General features: G+C 42.1%; 1 protein-coding gene and 1 pseudogene across 1 annotated transcript in view; both read right to left on the bottom strand.

Moving 5' to 3' along the window:
- Positions 1 to 3,822: 3,822 nt before the first annotated feature.
- LOC130097032 (uncharacterized) overlaps positions 3,823 to 27,805 on the bottom strand; it is a 103,035-nt gene continuing 79,052 nt past the window's right edge. The window contains exon 4 of the mRNA XM_056263708.1: positions 3,823 to 3,899. The gene's annotated coding sequence lies outside the window, so the exon portion shown is untranslated. The remainder of the gene's footprint in view (positions 3,900 to 27,805) is intronic.
- On the bottom strand, positions 19,378 to 22,084 carry LOC130097036 (uncharacterized; annotated as a pseudogene).

Genomic DNA, 27,805 nt, shown 5'->3' with positions numbered 1-27,805 from the left:
TCTTGTTTCCACTTCATTGCCAGATCTCCACATCTCTGAATCTTTTTAATTCATGCCTGTTTCTGTTACATTGTTTGTTTGTTATTTTGTGCAGGCCTATGCCGTTTCATGTGTTATATATATTTGATACAGATGTATACTTATATTGACGGAAAGATAGACAAACAAAACAGAAATGGTGATTGATCATCAGTCGTTATGTTCCTCTCAATTTTGGAATATGAAAAAAGATTTCACTGACCAGAAGAGGGCAGCAGAGACTGGCATTTCACACAAAGTCAAACTACAATATTCATTTGATCAAAATCTTTAAAATAACGTGGAGATTAACATAATAATAAACTTTTGAGAAACTGACTCATTCCTGGGTTTTTTCAACTCTGTAACTTGGAAAAACTGAATTGATTTTTTTTTTTTTTTTTTTTTCAGAGTACCAATGTCAATAACAAATTTAGTGAAAGCCTATTTTGGAGATTTGCAATTCAGTTTCTCAACTCCAAAATTCAGCACTGCATGGCAATGCCTAGAGGTTGGAATAATGGCAGGATGCACCATTTCTCCACTGGCTTTTACCATGGCAATGGAAGTAATCATTAGGGCATCAAGATGGGTAGTAGGAGGAGAGCGCTTGGCTTCTGGGATGCGACTACCACCAATCAGAGCATACATGGATGACATGACAACCATGACTACAACAGTAGCCTGCACTAATCGGTTATTGGGGAAGTTAACAGATAATATCGAATGGGCACGAATGCAATTTAAGCCCTCTAAATCAAGGAGCATCTCGATAGTTAAAGGAAAGGTAGTAGATAAAACATTCTTCATTAATGGTGAGGCAATACCAACAGTTTCTGAGAAGCCAGTGAAGAGTCTTGGGAGATGGTACGATGGGGATCTAAAGGACACAGTTCGAGTGGGAGAAGTTAGACGACAAGCAGTGGAAGGGTTGAAGAGCATAAACAGCTGTGCTCTACCAGGCAAACAAAAAAATTTTTTTTTTGTTAATTTATTCATTTTAGCTGACGCTTTTATCCAAAGCGACTTACAATTACTATACATGTCAGAGGTCGCACACCTCTGGAGCAACTAGGGGTTAAGTGTCTTGCTCAGTGAATGCCTCACATTACCAGATAATCTGTGCCGAACATCGGAACCGATCAAGGTCCTCGACAAGATTTTTTCTCCGATTTTTGGGAGGGGAAAATCGGGCATAAATCGGCCTAAAACTCCTGTAGTGTGAGCCAGGCTTAAGTGCGCCAAGGTCAGACTGGAAATTACCTTAGTAGAGTCACGCGACAAATGTGTAAGGGAGGAAGCACCTGTGTTAAAAACTGGTAGAAAGTGGTCAGCAAAGAAATCTGTGGAAGAGGCAAAGGCTGCCCTTCAAATTGGGGATATAGTGGGACAGGTACAGCATGGAAGAGGGGGTTTTGGGCTCAGTTTAGCTCCTCCTAAATGGCACAAGCCAGGCCCAGCTCAAAGGAGGAAGCTGGTAGTCAACGAGGTGCGAAAGCAGGAGGAGAGGATGAGGTGTATAAAGGCCATTTCCCAGGCCAAGCAGGGAGAGTGGATGAGATGGGAGAGTGTGGAACAACGCAAGATGGGCTGGCAAGACCTTTGGTCAATGGAAGAGAGTAGGATCAGTTTCCTTATTAGGTCAACATATGATGTTCTCCCATCACCGCAGAACCTAAACCTCTGGGTAGGAGAGGATCCCTCTTGTCCTTTGTGTTCATCACCTGCCACATTAAGGCACATTTTGACAGGATGTAAGGTGGCTCTTAGCCAAGGTCGGTTTACTTGGCGCCATGACCAAGTACTGCGATGTTTGGCTTTAGCACTGGAAGACAAGCGTAACATGACCAATAAGTTGCCGCCTGTTCTAGCAAGACATTACACGCAGAAGACAATATTCCTCCGCCCAGGCGAGCAACCACCAAGAAAAGGTGTTAAAACCAATTCTCGCCCAGGACAACTGGAAGCTGCTAGGGACTGGAAAATGCTGGCTGATCTTGATCAACGGCTTATTTTTCCACCTGAGATTGCCACCACTAACCTACGACCAGATATTGTTTTGTGGTCTGGATCAGCACGCATTGTTCAACTGATAGAGTTAACAGTGCCATGGGAGGATGCGGTAGATGAGGCATATGAGAGGAAGAAACTGCGGTATGCTCATCTGGCCGCTGAAGCAGAACAGCGAGGATGGAGAGTCCAGTGGATGGAGAGTCCAGTTTATCCAGTGGAAGTGGGTTGTCGAGGTTTTGTGGCACACTCTACAACCCGGTTCCTCAGAGACATCGGATTCAGTGGCCAAGAGTTGCATCGCACAGTAAAGAACTTATCTGAAGCAGCAGAGAGGAGCAGCAACTGGCTGTGGTTGAGACGGAAAGATTCTAGCTGGCTGTGTACAGGCCGCCACGCTACGGTTTCGTAGAATTCTTGAAAAACTTGAAGAGTCTGTTGGTTTATTTGTATAGGTTGCATAGTATTTACAGTCATTACGTTCCTGTGTATATTGCGTGAATGACGGGTGGTTGGGCAGATATTGTGTTTTGCGGTAGGTGGTATGCCATACGGAACCGTTGCCACTGAAACTGCATTAACGCACCAGTGGGGCTCGACAGCCTTAGTCAAACAGGTTGGCGCGTATGGTTGGGTTGCGGAGAGATTGTGAGATTGTGGTTAGGTCTCAGCAGCAGGAGGGATGTAGAGGTCAGTAAGCTGGGCTGAGTTGAGTGGGGGACGGAGGGGGGTGACTCTGGGACGCCAGAGTCAGTGTCGAGCCCTCTTGAGGTGTCGTGGGCTAGTCGACGAAACACTGAGGACGGAAGGTGCCCACTTGAAGACCCTAGAGATGTCCCCTACTCGGCTCAATCCAGACGGTTGTCGTGCTGGTCCACTAGGGAGACCACACTGTAGTTGCAGCCGTCGTGTGTGCTGACGCGCCAAGTACACTGCAGCCGTTAACGCCGGACAGAAGGGGAGTCACACCACCATATGGAAAGAAGCGTAAATGGATGGAGAAGCATAGTTTACTGTAAAGCTATAGTTTTGCTTATCTTGGCGAAAGCAGAGTACAAATCAGCATGAAGTTTTAACATCTACTCTCGTGTAATGGAAATCATGAAATACCATTAAATTACAAACATTGTAAAATATTATAGGAAGGCCAGACTGAAGAGATATTTTTTTAATTTAAACTTAAAACTATTTATATTTTCGGCACGTCTTACTTCTTTTGGAAGGTTATTCCAGAGACGAGGAGCGTATAGCGGCTAAAAGCAGCATCACCAAATCGTTTACTTCCACGGTGTGGTACTGTTAAAAGTAAAGAATCCGATAATCTGTGAGTCCTTACAGGTTCATAAACTGTAAGCATTTTTAAAAGATAGTCTGGAGCAAGTCCATGCAGTGCCTTATAAACTAATAAAAGGTTTTTTTTAAATCAACTCGAAAATGAACAGGTAACCAATGTAATGATTTTAGTATAGGTGTAATGTGTTCTCTCTTCTTGGTCTTTGTCAATACTCGAGCAGCAGAGTTTTGTATCAATTGTAGTTGATTAATTGTAGTCTTTGGTAGACCAGAGAGGAGGGCATTACAATAGTCAAGCCTGCTAGTTAGAAATGTATGCATTCATTTTTCTGTATTGCACAGAGAGAGAAATGGTCTTATTTTAGCAATGTTCTTTAAATGATAAAATGCTATTTTAGTAACATTACATACATGCGCTTTAAAATTAAAATCAGAGTCAAAGACAACGCCTAAATTTTTTGCCACTTTGCTTGGGTTTAATGAAGCAAAAAATACAAGGCCCAAAAATGTCAGAGAATGAACAGCACATCCACATTAATAGTAAAGCAGAGTTTAGAAATGTATATCATGTTTTTCACCTGTTGGATGATATTCAACAGTTTCTCATATGGCCTCTAGATGACAGTGCTTTATAATACAGTTAAAACAGTTAAAACAGCCTCTTAGTGACAATGATTATTACATGCACATCATTTTATGATGAATAACAATGTTCTGGCTATTTGTTGCTTTTATAGTATCACTTATGTATTTTCAATAGTATCTTACTGTATAAACAAATATACAGAATTCAATCACTATTTTACATTAGTTAATTTAGCAGATGCAGTTTATTTACAGCAACTTACAAATGGAAAATACCGGCAAGTGCGATGATAGAAAACGGTTTGATTCATAAAACATTGCAATTACGATCAATGATAATATAAGATTAACATCACATGAAGGACATACTTTTGAACGAAGCCAGAAACATTTTCAGAATTTCAGCATCATTTAAGATGAGACGTCATTTATAATTATTTTTTAAATAAGCTTGTAATGTATCCCAGAGCTCCATGTTTTTCTTCTCCTGCTCTCTTCTTGATGTTTTCCAGTATTTCAGCTTTTTCAGGCTAATTTATTTCCTTCATCTTTTCAATCAGAAAATCAAAATACAGAACAGAATATCAGTGTTGAGTGCGATCATCTGCTGAGTTTCCACACTGTGAAAAGCTTCATTCCAGGGGCGTAGAATTTAGTAGGGACGCTAGGGACGTGTCCCTACCAATATCCAGTGACAATGATATATCCCTAGCAATAATTTCGATCAAAACTTAAAATATATTTATAAATTGATGTCCCCGTCCCCACCAATTTCAAAATCAAACCTACGCCACTGCTTCATTCACCAGCTTTATTTTCTCTCTCTCTAATTCTTGCAGTTCTTCTTCCAGCTTCTTGACCACAGACACACCATCTCCAAGCTTCCCATCATCATTCTTCTTTAACTCTTCATATGTCCTCTTCTCCTTTCTTGTCTTTGTTTCATATATTTTTGCTTCTTTGACATGTTTGCTGTAGTGGCATTTCTTTGTGCACACTGTACAGTGATTATCTTTCATCACACTGAACCATTTGAGATCATTGACCCACCAGCATCCTGGATAATGACAGTTCTCCTCACACATAAATAAGCAATAAATGTTCATGTCACTTCTCTGCTGGGTATTTTTAATTAATTTTTAAGACCACGTTATTGCATAGATTTACAGCAGTGATTTTTATAATAATAATGTAAGTGTTAATATTTGAAACTGTCTTTATCCTGTACATAGATAATAAAAAGCATACAATGCGGAGGTTGATAAATAAATAAACAGATTTTTAATACCTGATGTCACAATCACACATAGTCATGTTAACCGGTTTACACTTATTTAGGCCTAATATAAAATAGGAAACTTTAATAACTATAAGATAGGCCTAAAGAACCAATATATAGGCCCACATATTTTATCACCAGGTTAACAAGGAAACATGCCATTGAGTTTGCCATTAAACATTTTATTTTGCACGGTTTAGCCTGTATTTAGGAACTCTGAATCTTCTGCCAGAGGGTAAAAGATGGAATTCTGGGTGAAGTATGTTGGTCGGATTGGAAACTATTTTTTGTGCCTGTCTGATAACCGACTGCTCATAAATTTTCTGGGGGGGCAGATTGTTTTTGACCCCCATAATCTTCATAGCTGTCTTTACCTGCGATTTTGACTGTACTGTCAGGTTACCATACCAGGCTGTAATACCGTATTTTAAAATACTCTCTAATATTCCACGATAGAACAACAACATACATGTTTGTTCCACTCCATACAATCTAAGTCTTTGTAAAAAATGCATCCTCTGTTGGAGTCTGGAACAGACAGTATTTACGTGGTCCTTCCATGTCAGTGCATTATCAATATGTACACCAAGGTACTTGTAAGAGCTAACCTGAGTAAATTGTTAATCACTACAGGCCTGGTATCTCCTATGGCTTTTGGGTCAAACACCATCTCCTCAGTCTTGGTCACGTTTAGCACAAGATAGTTGTTGTCACATCACTGCACAAATTCCTCAATTTCCGTATGATACGCTGCTGGACTTCTATCTTTATGCATAAGGCCGAGGATTGCTGTATCATCAGAGAATCTAATAATATGATTATCAGTATGGAGTCTAGTGCAGTCGTTATACAATGTAAAAAGTGCTGGAGAGCTAACACAGCCCTGAGGGACACCAGTGCTGATAGGCTCCCTAAGAGCATTATTCACTCTAACCTGTTGAGTACGGTTTGTTTAAAAAAATAAAATAAAAAAAAAAACAGTTGAGAATAAAAGAGCAAACATTCATATGTTTCAGTTTCTAGATGAGCATGTGAGGCTACACAGTATTAAAAGCCAAACTAAAATCAAAAAACGAAATACGTAGGCCTTGGTGTCCTCGAGTTGTTTACTGACCAAATGTGAAATGCTGTTAATAGCATCATCTGTGCCTGCACGCAAACTGAAACGGATCTCAAAACACACCAACATCTTGCTTAAGAAATGACACCATTATCCACTCAAAACATTTCATAACAATAGAAGTCAGTGCCACAGGCCTGAAATCATTATTCCCTTTTGGGCATGTTTTATAGGTACAGGTGTAATTACTGATTTCTTCCACAGGGTGGGTATGACGTGTGAGTCTACTGATTTTTGAAAGATTGGGAAACATGCAGGTGTCTTCACATGTATTTAAAGGTGACCTATAATTCAAAATTGAATTTACCTTGGTATAGTCAAATAACAAGAGTTCAGTGCATGGACATGACATAGAGTGAATCTCAAACTGGACTGTTTTCGCGTTCTCATTTAATTCACGTTTATGAAAAACACCCCTGAAAAACGGTCGGTTCTCCACACAATACCGACTGTGACGCAATAGTCGGGATCATTAATATGTACGCCTCCAAATATTTGCATAATGCCAGCCCTCAATGCCAGGCGGAACTGCGCAGCCGAAGCATGGCAGTTGCTCAGTGTGGATGTACACATGAACACAAAAGTATTTTTTAGTTCCTTCATCTGAGCCTTTGAAGAAACAATGGGTTAATTTTATTTTCTCTGGAAATTTCCAAACATTTCACCGAGTGTTTCCTCAACTTGGGCCAATACAGAGCTGGCCTCGGATCGAGCTACCAAGCAACACTTTCTGATGTGTAATTGTTCAAGTTCAGACAGGTAATCTTTCTCTCAAAATCGTTCAATAGCTACTGTTTATGCATCAGTAAGTCAAACCAGTGACTAAAATATCAGCTTCACATCGTTTCTTTTAGTAGGATGAAAATAATCGTATTTAAATTGTGAACAAATTATATACAGAAGGCGATCAGAGAACAATCTTTCCACACAGCGCGAGTTGATCTGGACACTTGCCAAACTCGTTATGAAATCAATGACGCTTACTGCACAACGAAGCTCTTACTGTATTTACATCATCGTGTTTGCATTGGTGAAAGCAGAGAGAGTGACAAGACAAGACAGAGAAGGTTACTTTTGATATGGAACAAATCCACAGCTGTCAGATTCTGTCAATATTTTTACGAGATTCACACAATAAATAACGTTTTGGCTCTTTGAAATGTGACAGATCGCTGTAGCGCGTCAGTTCAAACGGCACGTGATACAGCAGCCTACAAATCCACTGCTTCTTAGCTACGCAGCGTTGAGTGAACCTATGAAAGAGAACATCTCTGGTTACTGGTGAAACATATCTCTCAATAGGGAACGGGACGCTGCCAAGCTCCTCGCGCTGCCGACCAGCTTCCTTTTTCGGCAGAGAAATCTGAGGAGCAGATGGTGGCGCGCGCACGCGTCAACATAATATGACGACGTAAGTGCGTCGATGCGGCGCCCGCGCCATTAGCCAATGAATTGGCTTGATTCTATATGGCATTCAGACTGTCGGCACACCCAGAGGGCGTTCTGACACGTAATTTTACACGTGAAATGCAGCCAAACCTTGCGAGAAAGGGCGCGCATGCGAGACAGAATAAACTGTGCTCCATACTGTGTAGCACACGCAAGGGCACGGCGGAGAGGGAGAGAGCGAGAGACCTTGCGTGTGTGTGTGTGTGCCTAATGAAGTTAGGCACCGAAATCAGGCACCGAAATTTTCGTTCTTATTCGGTCTGGTTACTACCGTTTACGTCGGAACCGGTTCCCTATTGGCACCGAGTTTCGGTACCCAACCCTAATTCTAGGGCACCTTTAACAGGAATGCGTATATTCAATGTGGCCCCGTTGCCTTCTTAGTACATAAGTTTTTAAAATGCAATCTTATGACAGAAATTGTCTCTGAAACATTCTTTAACTTCAGAGGAGAAGTCCCAAGATTCAAATCTCAGACAGAAGTCATTCAGTTCATTAGCTTTTTGCAGGTCATCTAAAGTACTGATGCATTTTTGAGCTGGTATTCGTATAATTCAAAATTTGTGCTGATCCAACGATCCTGATGGAAATATGAAGAAGCCAAGTAAAGACAAACTAATGTAAAACAGTATTAGCCTGAAGTACCCGGAGGTGTTGTCACCAAGTGTTCGTTTTTAAACAACAACTTAATCTATTCCTTGTCTTAAAACCCTCTGGGGTCTAAGGTGTTTTTGGGGTCCTTGAGATGTTTTGACATGTCCTGACATTGTGCTTTTTTCAGTTGCTTATAAGCATATTAATGGCAAAGGTGTAATTACACTATACTCAGCACAAACAGGGCTACCATAATGTGAGCAACATGTATGTACATGTTTATATTTTTTAGAGAATAATGAACAACAGAATCCCTGACAACATTCAAAAGACAACTGAAACCTCATCTCTTCCGTGAGCATTTAACATAAAAAAAAGTTTCCTTTTCCTTTAAAATTTCCCTTTCCTTTAAATCCTCCCTTGTCTGGCTTATGCTACTCTGAGCAATGCCTGAACTTTGAATTTTGATCCTTCTTGCGTTGTTTTTGCCTCTTCACAATTACTTGACTTGTCTTTAGTCCTCAGTTGAAAGTCGCTTTGGATAAAAGCGTCTGCTAAATGACTTAATGCAATATAATCCAAATATAAATGAAAGTCAAAAGCACATTTTTAGTCATACCTGGAAACAAATCCTGTTCAAATAGGCTATATGGGCCATTCTACAGAATTGGTTAAAATTTAGAGTTGGAAACATCTTGAAAAAAAAGTATTTTTCCACAAATGTTGTATGCTTGCAAATTATATAGTATCCAAGGCAAACATTTCTAGTAATTGTGCAGTTAATTCTCATACTGTATTTTTAGAAAGTTTTGGAATATTTATTCTCTCCCCAAATTTGTCACTAATAAAACACAATAATAAATAATTTAACGAGAAGACTTATATTGACCTATTAATATTTTGTTTACATCCCTTGTAAATATATTTTCTGCTATTTTATTCAAAGTTTTCATATGTAAACCAACAACTACAATTTTAACAATATTTCAAGTGTAATCTTTCTTTGTAAAATGCATATATTTTATCACACGTGTTTCAAATTTAAGGATTCACTAGTTGGAATATACATTGGAACAAACACGAAAATAAAACTTAGTTGATAGTTCAATCAACTTACTTTATTTTTGACAAAACATCCCATAATATATATTTAACATGAGCAGAAATTGGCAAAAAAAAAGCTTTTTTGATGTGGCAGTAGTCTATTTTACAGTAAAAATTATACTGTAAAACTCTATCTAAAACTAGTCAACAAAATCTTGTGTAACATCTTTTTTATGATATATTAATATAGGGTTTATAAATGTTAATTGCCGTTAAATATGTTGCTTATACAAAGACATTTTATTTGAACATATTTCAGTCGATTTTGACTGATCTCAGTATAGCAATATAGTTTGAGGAAAAGCTAAACTAGTAGATGTGTTCATGTTCATGTAAAAATAGCATGTTTACATATGTAATGCCTTGACAGGTTTGCATGGATCGCCTCAGATCATTTGCGTTTCAATAGCGCGATCTCCGTAGGCGTGTTCACATTAGCAGATAATGAGTTGGCATGAGAACGACTGACATCTCACTCTTTTCATACAGATTTGTTACGATCTGTATCTGTGTTTCTTTGTTTGTTCCCTCCCTTGTTTTTCTTGGTCACAGTCTTAAAAGCATGGTGTTGTCTTATTTACCTACAAATTCCACTTTTTAGGAGGGGAAAATTGGGCCGGGCATTTTTTGACATCATTTTGAGGGGATTTGTCCATTCAAGTGCAGGAAGGTCCTGCTTACAGACGAACAAGCCATTACGACTGCACCAGCGCTCTATCTCATGAGTTAGACTGCACTTGCGGCCCTGCCGCTAATGACATAACATTTACATTGGTGTAGACCTATGTGAAAAAGGAGCAAAAGTGTAACGTTCTATGCCCAATCGACATCAAAAATGCATAAAACAGAAAAAATACATATTCACTGAGCTTAAAGGTGCAGTGCAGAATATTTCTGAGGATCTATTGACAGAAATGCAATATAAGTGTCACGGCACGAAAGAACAGTCGTGGATTCAATCGCGAGTGAATACAGGTGTTTATTAAACACAAGGTAGTGGCAAACAGTGCAGTGGATGACAGACAGGCGACCGAACCCAGGCTCGGTAACACAGGACTCCGTGGGCAGACGGCAAGGCAGGAACAGTAGAATCCTCTCAGAACCGGGCAGATACCACAGAACAGGAACAGTCTCTGGAAGCGGCTGCAGCTTCCCAGAACGAGGCGGAGACACCAGATCAGGCACGGACTGGATACGGCTGACGCTCCTCAGAACAGGGCAGAGTCCAAATAACAGGAGAAACAGACACTGGGCAAGGAGAAAGGACGGTGAGTAATCCGTGAACCTCAACAACCATCTGACAGAGACCAGACAACATGACAAACAATATATAGGACATTCTCATTCAAAACAGCTGGCGCTGATCAGCTCATCAGCGGAGATAACGAGCCGTGCTGATGAGCCGCGCCCATTCACACAACACGCACACACCTAGCGAGGGCGAGTCAATGAATCCATGAACCGTGACAGTACCCCCCCTCCTAGGAATGCCGCCTGGCATTCCCAGACACCCTTACCTGTCGATTGTAATCATCGATAAGGGAGTGGTCCAGGATGTCCCTGGCAGGAACCCAACTTCCCTCCTCCGGACCGTAACCCTCCCAGTCCACCAAATACTGGAATCCGCGTCCCCTCCGTCTCGAATCCAGTATACGATTAACCGAATACGTTGGTTCCCCATCTACGAGTCGCGGCGGGGGGGGAACCGGGGCAGGCGGATTAATGTGTGAATGAAACACAGGTTTAATCTTAGATACATGGAAAACGGGATGAATCCTTCTGTACGCTGGAGGAAGGTTGAGGCGGACTGCCACCGGACTAATGATCTTGGTGACAGTAAATGGGCCAATGAATTTGGGAGCAAGTTTATTAGAAACGGAGCGGAGCGGAATGTTCCTGGTTGAAAGCCACACTTTTTGACCAACGACGTATACGGGAGGTTTAGACCGGTGGCGATCGGCCTTAGCCTTGGTGCGTGCACCCACCTGGAGCAGAGTCTCACGGGCTCTGATCCACGTGCGTTGACACCTCTGGATAAAGGCGTGGGCGGAGGGAACCGCGACTTCGGATTCCAGACTGGGAAAAATTGGTGGCTGGTAACCTACACTACACTCAAACGGAGATAGGCCCGTTGACGACACCGGTAACGTATTGTGCGCGTACTCCACCATAGCCTTAACCTTCTCAGGATCCATTCGTATTCCCTCAGACGAGATGATGTACCCTAGAAAAGGAACAGACTGTGCATGAAACGCGCATTTCTCCGCCTTGACAAAAAGCCCATTCTCTAGCAACCTCTGAAGCACTCGTCTGACGTGTTGAACGTGCTCCTGGAGAGACGAAGAAAAAATCAATATGTCATCCAGGTAAACATATATGAACTGATCTACCATGTCTCTCAACACATCATTGACGAGTGCCTGGAAGACCGCTGGGGAGTTGGAAAGCCCAAACGGCATAACCAAATATTCAAAATGCCCCCTGGGGGTGTTAAACGCGGTCTTCCACTCATCCCCCTTCCTGATGCGAACCAAATGATATGCATTACGTAAATCCAATTTTGTGAAAATCGATGCTCCCTGCAACCTCTCGAAAGCTGAAGACATCAACGGCAAAGGATAAGTATTCTTTACCGTGATGTTGTTCAACCCCCGGTAGTCAATACAAGGTCGCAGAGAACCATCCTTCCTCCCTACAAAAAAGAATCCCGCCCCCGCTGGAGAAGAGGAGGGGCGAATGAACTTAGTTGCTAGAGAATCAGAAATATATTTCTCCATAGCCTCCCTTTCTGGAACAGAAAGTGAATATAACTTGCCCTTAGGCGGAGACGTACCTGGCAGTAAATCTATAGCACAGTCGTAAGGACGATGCGGAGGAAGAGAAGCAGCCCGGGACTTACTGAACACTTCCTTCAGGTCTAGATACTCCGGTGGCACGTTAGACAGGTTCACTGGCTCCTCCTGCAACACAGAACGAGAAACAGACGGAACAGCAGACAAAAGACATGAGGCATAACATTTCTCACTCCAACTGGACACAGAGTTCTGTCCCCACTCTATCCGGGGTCCGTGTCTCACCAGCCACGGATGACCCAGGACAAGGGGAGCGTGAGGTGACTGAGTGAGATAGAGTGAAATCCTCTCGGTGTGGTTACCCGAAGTGATGAGTGTGACGAGCCCAGTAACGTGAGTGATGCCCGGGAGTTCCTGTCCATTTAGTGCGTGGATGGTGATAGGGTGGTCCAAGGCAGTGATGGGGAGGTGAAGCTTGTGGGCCAACGACGAGTCCATCAGGTTTCCCTCCGCTCCTGAATCCACCAGCGCCTGGCCGTTGAAGGAATGGTCTGCCCACTGGAGTCTCACCGGGAGGAGGGTGGCGTTCGAGGGTCTGGTCAAGGAAAGTCCGCCCGACAGTAGCCTCCGTCCTACCGCCGGGCTTGGCCTTTTAAAGGACAGGTGGAAACGAAGTGGCCGGCCTCCCCGCAGTAAAGACACAGACCCCTCGAGCGGCGGTGTTCTCTCTCCTCCCGGGAGAGTCGAGCTCGACCTACCTGCATGGGCTCCGGATCGTTCGAGGAACTGACCGTGTTCGTTACTCTGAAACCGGGAAACTCCGCGACCTCCACCCTCGGAGTCTGGAACTGTCGATTCCCTCTCTGTTGTAGGCGTGCATCGACTCGGATTGCCAGTTCAATCAGTCCATCAAGAGTCTTGGGTAATTCCAGTGTGTAAATTTCCTTCTGAACACGGTCAGCCAGCCCATGCAGGAAAAGGTCCCACTGCGCCTCCTCGTTCCATTTGCACTCGGCGGCCAATGTCCGAAACTGGATGGAATAGTCGGAAACAGAGCTGTTATTCTGACGGAGATCGACCAGATGGCGGGCCGCCTCCCGTCCGGCAACCGCGCGGTCGAACACGCGCCTCATCTCTTGCTCGAGTGCTTGGAACGAGGAGCAGCAAGGGTGTCTATTCTGCCACACCGCTGTTCCCCACTGAGCCGCGCGTCCAGACAGCAGCGTCATAACGAGTGCCACCCTACTCTCCTCAGAGGAAAACGTCACAGGCTGGAGAGAGAAAAAAATAGAACATTTTGTTAAAAACGCTCTGCACAGGTCTGGTTCCCCAGAATACCTCTCCGGGGTGGGGATGCGCGGCTCTGGTCGGTTGACGTTCGGAGACTCCGGGGGAACAGGCGGGGGCGGGGCTGGCGCAGCGGGACCTCTCAGACGTTGTATTTGAGAGGTGAGCTCAGACACCTGTGTTACCAGAGCCTGTATCGCCCGACCCGAGGATCCGATCTGTTCATCTTGTCGATCCATGCGGGCGTGGTTCTCGGCGACCATCTTCCCGACCTCGGCTGCACTCGCTGAATCCATGTAGGTGGTCAGATGGTTCTGTCACGGCACGAAAGAACAGTCGTGGATTCAATCGCGAGTGAATACAGGTGTTTATTAAACACAAGGTAGTGGCAAACAGTGCAGTGGATGACAGACAGGCGACCGAACCCAGGCTCGGTAACACAGGACTCCGTGGGCAGACGGCAAGGCAGGAACAGTAGAATCCTCTCAGAACCGGGCAGATACCACAGAACAGGAACAGTCTCTGGAAGCGGCTGCAGCTTCCCAGAACGAGGCGGAGACACCAGATCAGGCACGGACTGGATACGGCTGACGCTCCTCAGAACAGGGCAGAGTCCAAATAACAGGAGAAACAGACACTGGGCAAGGAGAAAGGACGGTGAGTAATCCGTGAACCTCAACAACCATCTGACAGAGACCAGACAACATGACAAACAATATATAGGACATTCTCATTCAAAACAGCTGGCGCTGATCAGCTCATCAGCGGAGATAACGAGCCGTGCTGATGAGCCGCGCCCATTCACACAACACGCACACACCTAGCGAGGGCGAGTCAATGAATCCATGAACCGTGACAATAAGATCCATAACTATGTTTTCAGTGGTGTGTAAAGACCTTGCATAATGAACCGTTATGTTTTTATTACCTTAGAATAAGACATTTATATCTCCATAACCGCGGGCACCCCCTTCTATTGAGGTCGACTTATTGTGTCGTCATGTTTCTACCGTAGCCAACAGCGAACAAACAGCGCTACAGAGCGCGTTTCGTCACTACATTGAAAAAAAAAATTTGCAGAAAATAAGAAGCAGAAGCAGTAGCAGCAGCAATAAAATGAAGGAGCACAGCTATTGTTTAGCACAAGAGCCGACGGAGGATGAATCTGCTTCGAAGAAGCGAAAGCATGATGAAGCCAGATTAAAACGGGAGAAACGCAGGCAGAAATCATGGGTAAACATCGGTGTGGCTTTTCCCAAATGGAAGAGTCTAATGAGGGAAAAATGTTTTCAAAGCTACGCCAAAGTTGCCTGTTTTCTGCTGGACAGGTAAGGTATTACAACTTTAGCGATACAAATGAAAATAATATTAGCATTAGCTAGAAGCTAGCTATAGAAACCGTGAGAAATGACTTTTCCCCTGTCAGTGGTGTAAAATATGTCGTTGGATTGTTTCATGTAACTTAGTTCTTCTTCCTCGCTGTGTTATGGCTTTGCTATGTGGGGATAAATGTGCTGGTTACGTTCGTGAGACAGCTGATTAGTACTATTGACCGTAAAACAGTAACATTAGCCTACAGCAGAACAGCTCATATTAGCCAGCTAAACTTTTACTACCCTGTTAGAAAAAATATGTAGTTGGATAGTTTCATGTGGTTCTTCTCCCTCACTGTATTATGGGTTTGCTATGTAGGGAGAAATGTGCTGGTTACGTTCGTGAGACAATCAGCTGATTAGTATTATTGACCGTAACACATTAAAACAGTAAAGAATTACAGTCGTATGCGACTGTGTCATGTAGCTCTTCATTTATTGATGCTGCTGTTTTTTCTCCAACATTGCTTGACTTGCTACTCTCTGCTGTCTCAGACGACGACATCTTTTATCCTATGCCATAGTTTCACATTCCTAGTTTCACATTCCTGCCTGCTGATCTGTGCAGTGATCTGCATCCAGTGTGTGTGTTTCTCCCTGGCCGCTTCAGCACAGGCTGCTGAGCATCCTTTCACAAAAGAGCTTGCACGGGCATGTCTTTTTCAAGATGTTTCGCCCGAGTATTTCTGGCTGCGGTCGTTCCATCTCATTATCTGATGGGCATGATCGCTGTCTTGCGTGTTTGGGCTTAGAACATGCAAAGCCAGCTTTCATGGACATAAATGCTGGCCGGGGGAGAATCTCTTTTTCTCCTGTGTGGCTAAGAACAGAACTAACACCCCCATCTCTGAGCCCCCAGAGTGCGCGGATGACAGAGTGTGCCAATTACGAGCCTCACCACTCTTGTCCCCCTCTGTCACAGAGTTCTCGGATGACAGTGTGCGCCGCTTACGAGCCTCGCCACTCGCGTCCCCCTCTATCGCCAGACCCCTGTCACACGAGACCCCAGCGGAACACACGTCCTTCCCTGGTCTCCTCTGTCAGGACGCGGCCTATGACTGTTCCCCCACACCGGGACGCTATGCCTCCCCTGTCCGGGCCAGTCATACCGCTTCGCTGCCCCACCGAGGGTACGTCTGTGGTCCCCATGACCCCGCTGGTTCAGTTTTTGGGAGTCTAGCTTCAGCTCCCAACCTGTCTCACTGGGTCGCCAGGACCATCAGGCTTTCATGTCTCCATTCTTCCTCGACACTGACCGTTTCTTCGGTTTGCTTTCTAGGTCGATTCGTGCTATTTACATTCCAGGAGACCTGAACTGTGCAGCCGACGAGCTCTCACGGATTTAGCCTCTCTCCGGCGAATGGCGACTCCATCCCCAGTCGGTTCAGCTGATTTGGTACCAGTTCGGGGACACTCAGGTAGATCTGTTTACCTCCCACGACTCGACCCATTGCGCCCTGTTTTATTCCCTGACCGAGGGCACGCTCGGCACGGATGCACTGGCGCACAGCTGGCCGCGGAGGCTCCGCAAGTATGCATTTCCCCTTGTGAGCCTTCTCGCACAGACCCTGTGCAAGATCAGGGAGGACGAGGAGCAGGTCATTTTGGTTGCGCCTCACTGGCCCACCCCGACCTGGTTCTCCGAACTTGTACTCCTCGCGACAGCACCTCCCTGGCCAATTCCTGTGAGGAAGGACCTCCTTTCTCAGGGACGGGGCAACCTGTGGCACCCTCGTCCTGATATTTGGAACCTCCACGTGTGGCTCCTGGACGGGACGAGGTAGGTTTGAGTACCCTACCACCAGCGGTGGTGGCTACCATCACTTCAGCTAGAGCATCGTCCACGAGACATGCCTATGCGTTGAAGTGGAACCTCTTCGTCAACTTGTGCTCTTCTCGCCGAGAAGACCCCTGGAGATGCTCGATCAGCGTTGTGCTTCCTTCCTGCAAGATGGGTTGGAGCGAAGGCTGTCTCCCTCCATCCCTCCACCCTGAAAGTTTATGTTGCTGCTATCGCCGCACATCATGTTGCAGTTGAGGGTAAAGCCCCGTTCATACCGCCAGCAATTTTGACGCTGCATGTCGCCAGCGACAGAGATTAATGTCGCTAGTGGGCGTTCCCAATAGGGGTTGCCTATAAATGTCATTAGCAGATCACCCTCCTACATTATTGACATCGAATCATTTTTCTTGCCGCTAAAAACAAACATTTTGGAGGGAAATGACTTAATATAAATGGAATCAGTGCATTAAGTGTTTAATACGTGAACAATGAACGAGGAACAACGCCTACTTTTTGCCAGTGCGGCTACATATCTGCGGCGAAAGCTCAAAAGCCGGTCTGTCTAGGTTCACAGAACCATTCGGGCTCTGAGTCAGCACGGCGAGTACCACCGGCTGGTGCAGGAACTGCGGCTGGATGAAGTCCGGCTCCAGCAGTACTTCAGGCTGGACAGGACCCAGTTTGATGTGCTGCTGCGGAGAGTTGGCCGCTTGATTGCGAAGGAGAACACAAACTACCGCTGAGCCATTTCACCTGGTGAACGGCTGGCAATTTGTTTACGGTGAGTAACCTATTTATTAAGCTTTAAGTAATTACGTTTAACATTAAACCCTATGTGTATATTTGTGTGTGTATGTATTATATTAAATACTATTAATTATATCCGGATTAATACCCTTTAAATCATCACAGGTTCGGTAGATGCGCTAGATTCGGTAGATTCGGTAATATATATATGCATGTTGAATTCAGTCTTCTTCTTTTTTTAATAGCTCAACATGTTATACATATGAATTTCTGATTTGACAATTGCATATTTCACATTTTTACAGATTCCTTGCAACAGGGATTCTTTCCGCAGTATTGCCTTCAGCTACCAGGTTGGACACAGCACTGTGGCTGGTATTGTGGCAGAAGTGGCATAGGCCATTTGTGACTCTCTGGTGGAGGAGTACATGCCTGTTCCCACCACAGAAGATTGGCGTTTACGTCTTCGTTTACAGAACTCATTACGTTTTCCTGCCACCTCCGCTGTTCCGCTGGAACACCGGGTTCAGTCTTGGCTCCTCAGCAGGAAACATATCTGCATGTTGCCAGCGTCCTTCCTTATATACCCATGAGGTGGGGCGGAGCTACACTATGCAAATTCGGCAGACCCATGGCATTTCTTTGCCATTGGCTCGTTTTTTAATACTCGAAGGTGATAGGCTTCTAAGCGAAACCCCCATTTCGTCGTCACTCGACGTAACGTCTCCTTTCCCTACTCAGGGAACGAGGGTTACATACGTAACCGAGACGTTTCGATGATTGCTTGCTGTCTGGTCTGGCAGTGCCTCTCAAACTGTTATGTGGTGTGTCTTCTGGAATATCTGGTTACAGTTTTAAAATACAGTATTTTTTATAAGTAAAAAATGTGTAAAACTTAACAAAATGGGGTCTGTTTGCCTGTATAATCAATGATGATTTCTTGAAGGTGAGCATAGTTTGTTGAAGAGTGGTTTGTTGGCTCTGAAACATATTTTTGTGCTTAAACATACAGGAGAAGTTTTAATATAGCTCAATTCATAAATGCATATAGGTTATTTATTTATTGAATAATAGTGTGTTTAAATAAGATTGCACTATATTTAAAATTATGTTGTAGCATTTGCATAATAATATGTTTGGAAAACCAAAACCATATTTTTTCACATTCTTCCACAATTTTGCAAAAGTGTGAGTCAAACAACTGATGGGGTCTTATAGCAGCATGATTTATTGGGATATTGATAATGATATTAATCAAAATTTAATTTTATGTTAGTAGATCTAAGCTTGTGCTCAGAGGAATCGTGACTGATTTGATCAGAGGTGTAAAGTTTGTGATCCTCTGCATTACAGCACTGTAAAAACTAGTTCACCAGAAGGCAGTTTTCAAGTGCAGATTTATTAAACAAAGAAAAGTGAATTAGACAATAGAAAAGGTAATATTAACCAAACCAAAATACTTAAAAATAAATTTAAAATTGCCTACAAATAATACAAAAGATACATCCTCCATTATCAGAATCCTCTGAGAATCAAAAAGAAAAAAAAAGGAAAAGGAAAAAAAAAGACTATAAATGATAAGCACAACAACTACAGTAAGACATGATGATAATAACAATGAGGCAGGAAACTAAAGACAAAACTACTGTAGTCCTGGGAATACTGGAGAACAGCACACAGTATTTGTGTTACAGCATCCCAAGAAAGACTTTCACTATTCAAGAGGAAAATGTGGCCTTACCTTACAGTGGACTAAATATTAATATACAGTATTGATATGTAAATTAGTTTTATTCTTTCTGCACAAATATTCTCTAGACTACACAAAAATGTGTGAAAAGGTGCCAGTGTTTACCAAGATTCACACAAACTAACAAATGCTTTATATGAACAGCTTAGATCAATGAATTACCATTTTCAAAGTGCACTTTTATGGTTTTTCTTTACTTAGCTGAGGGATTTATTGTAGCATTGTATCCCAGTGCTCTGTTTTTTTCTTCTCCTGCTCTCTTCTTGATGTTTTCCAGTATTTCAGCTTTGTCAGGCTCATTAATTTCCTTCAGCTTCTCAATCAAAAAATCAACATGTCGGAGTGTGTTCAGTGAATCAGTGTTGAGTGCGATCTTCTCCAGAGTATCCACACAGTGAAACGCATCCATCACCAGCTTAACTCTGTCCATCTCTAATTTATGTAGGTCTAGTTCTTCTTCCAGCCTCTTGACCACAGACTCACCATTCCTAACTTTAATTATATTGTCATTATATTTCTTCTTTAAATCTTCATTTGTCCTCTTCTCCTTTTTTGTCTTTGTTACATATATTTTTGCTTCTTTGACATGTTTGCTGTAGTGGCATTTATTTGTACACACTGTACAGTGATTATCTTTCATCATACGGCACCATGAGAGATTACTGACCCACCAGCATCCTGGATAATGACAGTTCTCCTCACAGACGCTGCAGCACAACGCCTCTTTGGCTTTAGAGAGATCAATATCAACCTTCTCTTTGTAGGACACTTCAACTTCACACTCAAAGTTCTTATTTTCTTTAACAACTTTTTTGTGTTTCTCCAGATCTCTTTGAGTTTGTTTCAGCTCATTCTGCTTACGGTTTATCTCTTGAATATGTGATTTTATATCGGAGATTTTTGCCTCCAACTGCTTCTGTTGTTGCAACACATCTTGGGTCATCTTCACGGGTTTTGGTTTTATGTTGTCAAGAAATTTGAAAAATCCTGTAATTTCTTTAAAACTGCGATCCCATGATTGCTTTTGGATCATCTGATATTCTTCAAGAAATGTCTCTCCTTGACAGTTGTCAAACAGGAAATACACCGGCTGATTCTGCTCATTCACTGCACACTTTATTTTAGCCTCTTCAACAGCCATCAGAGCAGATTTAGGGATAGCTCCATGAGAGTGTGTGAGGAGCAAAACTATGTTTTCATCAATATTACATCCAAACAAAGACTGAACAGCATCAAATATGTATGCTTGTCTGTCAGAGAGTCGATTCTGTGTTGCTTTAATCACCAGACACACTGCGTCTAGTTTCTGAATGCAGTCGTCACATTTGCTTAAACCAAGTAAATTAATGGCAATCTCTTTATCTTTCTCAGCTCCACGAGTGTCTCCATATCCTGGTGTGTCGATGATTGTTAGATCAGTTTTACTCTCTTGTAGATAAAACCCATAAACAGTGATGCTGGAGGTCTGACTGTGAACTAATGTTTGATCACTCTGATCATCTGTGATCTCAAACCAAACCTTGTCTTCTCTCTTGAACATCTAACATGTAGTTGATCATAGTGTTGATTAGTTTTGTTTTTCCTGTTCCTGTTTCTCCCACTATCAGAATGGTTTTATGGGGTTTGGTTTTGTCTCTCTCTCCGAAGGTCATTTTTCTATATGGTTCAGATTGATCATGAGAGTCTGTTGTTGGTGTCAGATGATATCGAGTGGGAGTCCCCTCCTCAATTACACTACTTTGCTTGATGATTGCATTACATTTCTGTAATCCTGGTTCTAAACTGTCCATTTTTTGTCTGTAATATAAAGAAAAAAATAGAACAAAAAAACAGATAGTTTTGTAAAATGTAAATAATAATAATAAAATATAGACTACTAGTTATTTTTTTAATGAGGCAAAATTATACATCTCATCGTCAATAACATTAATATCTTCGTCAATATCTTCACCAGAATAAGTTTTAAAAGAAACTTTGAAAGAATAGTAAAAGTCCTGCATGTGTCAGGTCAGCATCGGCTCCTACAATCCCCTGAACCTAACAACTTATCACCGATATAAAACTCATAACAAGCAGACAAGAGTATAGTCACAACAGTTTATTCCACAAAATGAAAAAAGAGAAATTACTATAAAAGTATTCCAAAATGACTTGTTGCTTCAGAATACATGAAATGCAGTTTATGATAGCTTTGTGTGAGGAACAGAGTAAAACTGCTGAAATCCTCTGAAAATCTCTCTCTGGCAGTCATATCTTTCAAAAGATAAATCCAAACTTTAGCATGTCACAATCAGTCATGACACACTTAAAAGCCAATGACATCTGACATCACAGCTGTTATAATGTGTGTGCAGTTATTTTAACAATATGGAAAATGGGGACAATGATCAAATTTTAGTCTGTTCATCTTAAAAAGAAGACGAGAGCTACAGTCATTTAGAGTAATTGTTTTTTTGGGATAAATTATTGTGACTTTACTTTTATCTGCCTTAAAGTCTGCACACATAAAATGACAGTGATTAGCATTCTTACTTCTCATCAGAATCTGTCATGACTGGTTCCAGGTTCGAAGTCCTTCAAGTTCCCAAGCAAATTATTGCTAAAGAAAGTAAATACATGTAACATTTTTACAACAATAACCAGTTAACAAAGACATAAATGAAACAGTTTTTTCTGTAAACAGAATTTATATTGTTTAAAAAAATATATTGGGAACATTAAATATATCCTTCTATTTTGTCCTATTTCTGTATTCATAAGCCCTAGGTATTACCAATTATCTAGAATATACAACTCACAATTTGAGATACTAAATATCATCATAACATTACTACACTGAGATACATCATCTATTGAAGAGCAATACACATTTACTTACAATATTACCCGTTTGTTGAAGTGCTTCTTTGTCTAACTCACTTCAGGTGCTTGCAGACTGGAAGAAACAGTCGTATTTATACACTGGCCAACACCCATTTTTTGAAAATCACATGATTTTCAAGAAAGTGTAAAATCCCTATGGCAAAGGGAATACATTCCCACAAATTTATTTTGAATAAGAGAAGATATAATGGAATTCCATTGAATGTGGTATACATTTGATCAACTTAATGCTTGCTACAAAACGAAACCATGCTCTGATTTTCGAGCACTATTCTCTACTTCTTGACCTTCAGGAACACAATCCAGAATTCCAAGCAACTACACATCAATGTTCCGTATTCAAAGTCAAGTCACCTTTATGTAGCCCTTTATACAATACAGATTGTTTCAAAGCAGCTTTACAGTGATAACAGAAAAAGTATGCAAATAGATTTCAGCTGTACAGCAGCTCTGGAGTGACATTGTTCGGCTGAAGTCAGTTTAGTGTTGATTCAGTTTCAGTTGTAAAGTGCAGCGTTGGTTAAATTAGTTCATTTCATAAAGCAGTTCTGGAGAAAACAGTGACTTCATCGTCCAGCTTAGTTCTGTAAGTTCAATAAGATCCAGGCAAGACAAGATTAAACATGTAATAACTTCCAAATTAATTGCCTACAACATTCTGAAATCTGCCAGTTTAATGCAACATGTATAAGCTATGTATTGCTTCTTTAGCAACAACTCTATTATTTTTCCATTACCAGCGCTCAAGCACTGACTAGAATCCAGCGCTGACAAGATTCAGCATTCACGTGCTCAAACGTGTTTCGTGCTGACAACAATCCTATGAAGGCTAGAATAACACAGCGGGAAAATGGAAAGTTTACAAGCCATTAAAAAAAGTATTGACTTAAGAACCACTTATATATTTTCAAATATTTTCAATAAATCATGTTCCCATTTACTCTGGCAAAACTAAATTCTATTTATAAGGTAGGCTAAATCTTTTACATGTTTATGCATTAACTAATGCCAATCCCTAATGCCAAAAATGTTTTCTTTGTTCACCAAGTAATTTACTGGTCAGGCATTATTGTTACCTCGCAAGACTGTAAGGAGAAAATGACAATTTTAATGGATAATTTAATATCTGTAATTAAATTCTGTAATCACATTTTGATAATGTATTAATTCCGCCGTCACATCTGAGCGAGAAACGCTGATTGGATAGCTTCATGATAGTTAAAAATAATTAATAATACAATAATAATTGAATTGTTCATATAGGCCTATGTTTATTCTTGTTTGAAGATTTATTTTCTTTTTTTACTGATTATGAAAACAAATTAATCTTGACAAACCAAATTAATTGTAATTGTATTAATTATACCACCATACCTACGGAAGAGGATTAGGGCCAAGCAATAATAAAAAAATAAAACCATCTCGAGATTAAAGGGATAGTTCACTTTGAAATTAATTTTTGATATGTTTTAGCTTACCTCAAGGGCATCCAAGATGTAGGTGTCTTTGTTTCCGCAGTAGTTTCAATTTTGATATTTTTAGGTCAAACCGTTCTTGTCTGTCAGTCATATAATGCAGGTCTATGGTCACCACCTCAAAGAGCAGCACAGAGAAGTCCAAATTAAACATGATTTAATGACTCGTAAATGTAAGTACACATTGATGGCCTAAGACACAAAACGAGTAGCCTGGTAATACCAGACTCTGCTACTTCACTTTGCTTCGTACACAGAGTCTGGCATAGCATAATAGAGAAGTGTTTTCTCTCTCGCTAGGGGGCGCGTACTGAAGTTTAAAATCATTGGTTACCCGTAAGCCAATCAGATAAGTTTATTTATGACGTATGTTATGCGCCGACACAGCCGCATCGAACCACAGACATCATGCATCGAACTCAAATCTATGATCGAACTTCCACTGTAAACACTTGATGATGCGAAGATTGCGAGCGAAATACCGGAGTGAACATGGCTGTAAACTACTTTTTTGATCGGTGAGTGATGTAATAGAATGACTGCTGCGCTTGACAGGGACGCACAAACGAGCAGAGAGAGAGAGAGAGAGAGAGAGAGAGAGAGCGAGAGAGCCCCGGCCGCGCGCGCGCACTCCCACGTCTACAAACAACACGAGCGCTGTCTTGCTCTCTCTCCCTCGCGCATATTCATCAAAATCAATCGACAAGATAGTAAAAGGTCGGAAGACCGCGGTTTCACGTGGAGCATGTGGAGATTTTTAGAGATTAGAGACTCTAGGAACAACATCTCAATGAACAACACTAAATTATAAAGGCCAGTATCACATAAGCCGCGTTTCCACCGCAATTGCCCGGAACAATTTGTCCCAGGAACTTTTTTCCCAGGAACTTTTTTTGCCCCAGACCGGTAGCTTTCTGCGTTTACATCGCGGTCTAAAGTACCGGGTAAACTGCGCGCGACTGCTCATTGCTTGCTTGTGACGGACAGTAGACTGTAAAAGACAGTAATCAGTTTTGAGCGCCACATTTATAATAAATATGGAAGAGATTCACACTGTGCTGCAGTTGTTTGAGATGTATTGGTTTACTAACCAGGTAATTAACAAAACGGCAGAAAAGAGACGAGCACTGATACTAAAGCGTGTTCAGAAAGCTCGTAATGCTAACGTTAGATCTAAAATTAGACAGCGTATGTTATCAGCTATTGCGGACATTGACCGTGAGAAGGCTGGGACGAACGCGCAGAAAATTTCTCTTCCGCAAATACGCTTAATAAAGCCTGAATCTCGTCGTCGGTCCAGCTGCCTTTTTTATTTTTATTAAATTCCATATTTGCAGACAGACAACTCTTACTGCATGGAACTTCATTACTGCATGAAGCCACAAATTCCGGTTAAAATAAAATGCTGCGCGGAGTTATCCAATCATAATGCGGCGTGAACACAACCAATCAGCATGTTCAGCGCACAAGCCCCACCCGCGAAAGTTCCTGAACTTTGAAAAAGTACTACCTCGCGAGCAGGGACTTTCGGAGGGGGAAATATCTACCCGGAACTTCATTTAGACCCTGGTTCCTGCGGTGTAAACACACCGAGTACCAGGCCAAAGTTCCTAGTTCCTGGGTAAAGTTCCTGCGGTGGAAACGCGGCTATAGACGCCTGTCTCAAGTACAAGCCGGTGAAGTTCGACGATTTGGGCAAATAAAAGCCCGGGCTATTATTTGAAGTTTTACGGTATTTAAGACCTGGAAAAGAAAAGAGACACTGACCTGTCTAAAGGCTCCCCAGTTTCTCGCTGACGATCGGTAATAGTTGATAAATTAAACTTTTCCCAAAGGGAGTAGGGCCACAACATCACCTCCATTCAAAATGTTTAATACACACTCTTCTTGTTCGGGCTTCAGTTTGCTAATGCCGGGAATATTATCCACAACAGAGCGAATTGCATCCGCGTCTCCATATCCGCGGTCGTTTTCGATTTCCCTGACCTAATCTTAAACTCGGCGCGCTTAGCATCTACGTCACGGCTCTCAGCCCGCCCTCTGTTCGTTGATTGGCCAGGCTGTTTTCAGGCCGGTGGAAAACTGAAAGATAGGCTGCTATCTCAGACTGAGTACAGGAGCGAAATGAAATTAGCGGAAGTAGGAAGTCTGACGTAGTCAGGCTACAAAACGAGTGGTTTGTGTGAGAAAACGAACAGTATTTATATCGTTTTTACCTCTTGTAACCACAGCCACGTCCAAGTGATCTGAGGGCGCGGGCGCTTCGTTCTGCGCAAACGCAGAAAGTGATCTCACAATCGCACGTGATCGCACGTGTACGTCACAAAACGTACGTCACGAAACATGAAACATTTTACGTCATGAAAAAATTCAACATTGTCTGTTGATATATCGAAATCGTCTCCCATTGCGATTTCCTGTATATCTAAATATGTTTAGATCTTCCCAGTGAAAGGTAACACTTCCGAAACCTCTGTGTAACGTGACGTACACGCGCAAGATCACTTCCGGCGCTTTCCGGCGCTTGCGCAGAACGAAGCGCCCGCGTGTGGTCACAAGAGGTAAAAACGATATAAATACTGTTCGTTTTCTCACACAAACTGCTCGTTTCGTGTCTTAGGCCATCAATGTGTACTTACATTTACGAGTCAGTAAATCATGTTTAATTTGGACTTCTCTGTGCATGCTCTTTGAGGTGGTGACCATAGACCTGCATTATATGACTGACAAACAAGAACGGTTTGACCTAAAAATATTAAAATTGAAACTACCGTGGAAACAAAGACACCTACATCTTGGATGCCCTTGAGGTAAGCTAAAACATGCCAAAAATGTATTTCAAAGTGAACTATCCCTTTAAACTGTTTTTTTTTTACCTTTGATGCATGTAAACATGTTGTAAAATGTAGCCCTTTAAATCATACCATTTAAATCATTAAATCAGACCATTATCAGTTTGTAGCAGTAAATGAAGTGATGTCTTATCGGTCAAAAGTTCAGTATGGTGTACCACAAGGCTCAGTACTAGGACCGTTGCTGTTCACTCTGTACATGCTACCATTAGGAGATATCATTAGGAAGCATGGCATTAGTTTTCACTGTTATGCTGATGATACTCAGCTCTATATTTCTTCACGCCCTGACGAAACTCACCAATCCACAAAATTAATGGAAGGCATAGCTGATGACTGGATGACTAGAACTGGATGACTATTAATTTCCTACTACTTAACTCTGAAAGAACAGAGATTCTAATTATTGGACAAAAAAACTTCCACACGTAATAACCTAGAATACTGTCTAACACTTGATGGCTGCTCTGTTAAGTCTTCGTCGTCGGTTGGGAACCTGGGTGTGCTCTTTGATACCAATCTTTCATTTGAAAGTCACGTGTCAAGTATCTGTAAAACCACATTTTTCCATCTTAAAAATATATCTAAATTACGCCATATGCTCTCATTGACAAAAGCGGGACAATTGGTTCATGCGTTCATGAACTCAAGGCTAGATTATTGTAATGCTCTACTGGGTGGTTGCCCTGCACGCTTAATAAACAAACTACAGCTAGTTCAAAACGCAGCAGCTCGAGTTCTTACCAGAACCAGGAAGTATGACCATATTAGCCCGGTTCTGTCAACACTGCATTGGCTGCCTATTAAACATCGTATAAATTTAAAAATATTGCTGATTACTGAAAAAGCACTAAATGGTTTAGCTCCCCAGTACTTGAGCGAGCTCTTAACGCATTGTAGTCCTTCACGTCTATAGACCAACGCTACTTTTGCGTCATCGAAGGGTAACGCCCCTTTTTGGGGGAAAACAAACGGATTCCCCTGAGAACAGAACTCGCTCTAGAGCTGCAAAGTTTCTTAAATGGCACAAACATACACACTCTCTTTGCCGGCCGAGGACCGTGAGCGGTATTTAAATAAGCTACTGGATACGGGGTTACAGAGGTGTCCCTTTGAAATGGTCGAAAACTGGATTAATGACCCCACGCAGTGGCCAATATATGGACTATTCAGACATCTAACGTTACCACTATCTCGTGGAATCACCAAGTAAGTAACGTTAGACTATTTTTTTTGTCATTAACACACTCACAGTATGACAAACTAGACGATGAGGCCATGTCACTTGGATCATATTTAACTTGATTTAAACTATTGACATAGTTTTGTTGTCGACTAGCTATACTATACTGTTGAAATAGTGGCAGGCTAGGACTAAAGTGGACTTGGCTGGTTTCTACTTGTGTCTAGA

This window comes from Rhinichthys klamathensis, unplaced genomic scaffold, assembly GCF_029890125.1.
Source record: "Rhinichthys klamathensis goyatoka isolate OS25496 unplaced genomic scaffold, OSU_Roscu_1.1 h1tg000209l_1, whole genome shotgun sequence".
Taxonomy (NCBI): domain Eukaryota; kingdom Metazoa; phylum Chordata; class Actinopteri; order Cypriniformes; family Leuciscidae; genus Rhinichthys; species Rhinichthys klamathensis.
Note: the sequence above shows the minus strand (reverse complement) of the source record. Positions and strands in the feature narration are given on the sequence as shown.